The 4,195-nt window shown below is 38.0% G+C and overlaps 1 protein-coding gene across 1 annotated transcript in view; it reads left to right on the plus strand.

Annotated features, from left to right (window-relative positions):
* The first annotated feature begins 664 nt into the window (after positions 1–664).
* Positions 665–4,195, plus strand: part of LOC127409610 (polyphosphoinositide phosphatase-like) — a 101,257-nt gene continuing 97,726 nt past the window's right edge. Inside the window, exon 1 of the mRNA XM_051644291.1 lies at positions 665–772. The gene's annotated coding sequence lies outside the window, so the exon portion shown is untranslated. The remainder of the gene's footprint in view (positions 773–4,195) is intronic.

A 4,195-nucleotide genomic window follows, 5' to 3' on the forward strand; every position in this document is an offset into this window, starting at 1 on the left:
AAATATGTTCTTTGATCGTAATATTGACCAACCGTTTTGAAGATTTCACTCTTTCCCCATTCAAGTGGATTGGAACTGCACTGTTATGACGGGAAATAGCCGGCTGTGGATAGAAGGTAACCCCCGGCAGCCGCGAGAGTTTTATCGGTGTTACTAAGTTTATGTTTAGGATTAAATTTAGTGGTAGGTTTAAGTTTAGGGATAGGTATAGGGTTTCTGTAGGACTCTAAATAAACACACACACACACACACACACACACAAAAACTGTGTGACCATTGAATGCTGCTCTCGCGAGACTTTAGGTAACTGCAGGGTTACCTTCTAGACACAACCGAAATAGACTCAGGGGCAGGTCCCTGTTAGCACCTGCTGGTATATGCTGGAACTACAACACCCGATGGCATAAAAGCACGTAAAAGACGAAATATGTATAAATATATATATATATATATATATATATATATATATATATATATATATATATATATATATATATATATATATGTATATCTTTTTTTCAAGAACCATTTCAGTTTAAACGATTTTATCACATTATAAAACATACTCACTGGCAGTGCTGTTGTTGTTCCAAGTCCAGTCGCTTGACTTTTTTTTTGTTTTTTTAAATCGCCTTTTCTGTTCGTCATTTTTGGCCCCGTGCATTTTCCGTCTCAGCTGAACTGCGTGACAGTCACATGATACACTGTAACATTCATGTTTTTTTTTGTAACATTCCTCATCAGATCAACACACAAGATGCATCTGATACATGTAAGTTCTGTTTTGGTCGCTTTTTTGTAACTGTGTGGCAAATATCCTTAATGCCATTTAGACAAAGATTTGATGGTTTTTAAATCAATAAAAGGCCTCATACAGTCCATCTATGTCGGATCAGTTATTATGTTCATCTACTACAGTATAATCAGTGGTGCAAATGGCCGAGATTCACTGGGGGGACCCTAATGGGGTGGAGGGGGTGAAAGGTCACTGAACAACATTCATGAATTATATGTGCATAAAACACCTTTCATTCAACATAATTTGTGCTTGGAGAGAATGATCTGTACTCCGTCCAAATTAAAGATACAGTATGCAGGAACCGCATTCACATAAACCTTGTGTGACCACTGGGACATTTTTGTCTTTTTCATTTTTTGTTAACGCCAACGGCATAAATTTGGTCAAAGGTATGTATTTTTTGGGAGGAATGTTGATATTTCAACCTCAGTTCCTATAATACATCTATAATACACTGTGTACACAAAATAGTTACACTCAGGACCTTCAGGACAAAAATGTCCCCATTGAAACCCATTAAAACTGCAATATTTGATCCCAGTGCCATTAAAGCATAAAATCATGAATTCTATGATATTATGCTTTCATTCCGGAGCCCTGGCTTCAACATTTACATTTGTAATATTTTCCACCAGATGGCGCCATTTTTCTCATGTTTAGCCTATGGAGCAAATACAAGCTTTTCCCCTATTCTCTGTTTGCTGTATTATAGAGCACTGCAGGACAATTGAATAAATGATGCAGCTAAAATTGTGTGGGTGTGTTGGTGTGGATGTCAGTGTGTTTCTTATGTGTGTATTGAGAAATGTGTGTGTGTGTAAAAAGCAACAGTGGCATTATGTAAACAAACTGGCATTTAAAGGGTTAAAATCCTGAAATTGAATGAATATTTGGTAGTTATGATCAGGACTGATGTTGGTCAGCGAAAGTGGAAAATAATATTAATATATAATATTTTTATGGCAGTTTTTTGACACAGACATTTTTGTCCTCTAAGGACCTCTGAGTAACTTTTTTTAAATTGATGCACAAGGGTTAAATACATGTGTTAAAGGTTAAAGAAAACTGCAGAATTTTTTAGACCTCTTTTTTCACGCATGTAAAGTTGTAGGGAAGAGGGAGGATGCAGTTGACACTGATTACAGAAAGAGGAGACAGGAGTTTCTTTTCGAACTGTATTGACAGTAGCATAAATCATAGGAAAATAAAAACATCAGTGCATTGCAAGGAGCACTAGAGATTGCAAACTACAGATGCTGAAAATGATGCAACCATGCATTTTCTTTATGGCAATGGAGAGCATTAGAACAAACATTGACCGGTCAGTGTAATAAAGAAATACAATGGTACAGTAAAAGTCCACAGTGGCTTGATAATGTGCATTAATGACATATCTCTATATTGACATACATAGTTTCTATTTACAATACACATTTAGGGTAACATAACTATGGATATAATGCTTAGTAAGCTATAATAGTAAAATGAGTAAGGACTTTTAAAATAGTCTCAGTCGTGATGCACCGAAATGAAAACTTCTAAACACATTTTTCCTAACAAAATAAATAAAATAAAAATAGCCAAATCTACTGGATATTTCTCCTTTTTCCGCATAATGAATGAGTGCTGGGAAACTGGTGTCAGCCATGCTAAACCATGCCCCCAGCATATGATGAAGCAATCATGTTAATTAATTTATCTATAACACAAGGAATTTTCCCTACTCAATGGAAATTTGGAGTAATTACACCAATCTATAAATCTGGAAATGATGTAGAAATTAGCAATTATAGACCAATAAGTATTCTTCCAGTAATGTCTAAAGTTGCTGAGAAATGGGTGGCAGAACAGTTAATTACATATCTTAATAATGGTGCATTTCCTCTACATCCTATTGGTTTAAGAAAAAAATACTCAACAGAAACTGCAAATTGTTTTATGCTGGAAAATATTAAATCAAAGACGGATAGAGGAGGTGTGGTTGGTGCTGTATTTTTGGATTTAAAAAAAGCTTTTGATACTGTAAATCATGAAATTTTGCTTTCGAGGTTATCGAATTTTAATTTCTCAGCTGATGCCATTATGTGGTTCAAATCTTATTTGGAAAATAGGAAAGAATGTGTAAGAGTTATAAATACAACATCAGCATATTAGATTCTAATATTGGAGTTCCACAAGGATCTGTATTAGGTCCGTTGTTGTTCAGTATGTATGTAAATGATTTACCAAATGTCTGTCCCTCAGATGTCGTTTGTCAAATGTATGCTGATGATGTTGTTTTGTATGTGCATGCAAAAAGTCAGCTGCACAGAAATTGTAAGTCAACTGTTTATAAGCGAGCTCTTAAGGTTTTAGATAAAAAGCCAAATAGTTTGTTGAAGTATTCTTTTTTGAGCTGGGAACATTTTGATTAAATTTGCTGACTTAGTACTTGTTTTTAAGATTTTAAATGGTTTTGCTCCACCAGATTTTAAGGATTATATACACTATATTGCCAAAAGTATTCGCTCATCTGCCTTTAGACGCATATGAACTTAAGTGACATCCCATTCTTAATCCATAGGGTTTAATATGACGTCGGCCCACCCTTTGCAGCTATAACAGCTTCAAGGCTTTCCACAAGGTTTAGGAGTGTGTTTATGGGAATTTTTGACCATTCTTCCAGAAGCGCATTTGTGAGGTCAGACACTGATGTTGGACGAGAAGGCCTGGCACGCAGTCTTTGCTCTAATTCATCCCAAAGGTGCTCTATCGGGTTGAGGTCAGGACTCTGTGCAGGCCAGTCAAGTTCTTCCACACCAAACTCGCTCATCCATGTCTTTATGGACCTTGCTTTGTGCACTGGTGCGCAGTCATGTTGGAACAGGTAGGGGCCATCCCCAAACTGTTCCCACAAAGTTGGGAGCATGGAATTGTCCAAAATCTCTTGGTATGCTGAAGCATTCAGAGTTCCTTTCACTGGAACTAAGGGGCCAAGCCCAGCTCCTGAAAAACAACCCCACACCATAATCCCCCCCTCCACCAAACTTCACAGTTGGCACAATGCAGTCAGACAAGTACCGTTCTCCTGGCAACCGCCAAACCCAGACTCGTCCATCAGATTGCCAGATGGAGAAGCTTGATTCGTCACTCCAGAGAACGCGTCTCCACTGCTCTAGAGTCCAGTGGCGGCGTGCTTTACACCACTGCATCTGACGCTTTACATTGCACTTGATGATGTTTGGCTTGGATGCAGCTGCTCGGACATGGAAACCCATTCCATGAAGCTCTCTACGCACTGTTCTTGAGCTAATCTGAAGGCCACATGAACTTTGGAGGTCTGTAGCGATTGACTCTGCAGAAAGTTGGCGACCTCTGCGCACTATGCGCCTCAGCATCCGCTGACCCCGCTCTGTC

Source organism: Myxocyprinus asiaticus, chromosome 19 (genome assembly GCF_019703515.2).
Source record: "Myxocyprinus asiaticus isolate MX2 ecotype Aquarium Trade chromosome 19, UBuf_Myxa_2, whole genome shotgun sequence".
In the NCBI taxonomy this organism is placed as follows: domain Eukaryota; kingdom Metazoa; phylum Chordata; class Actinopteri; order Cypriniformes; family Catostomidae; genus Myxocyprinus; species Myxocyprinus asiaticus.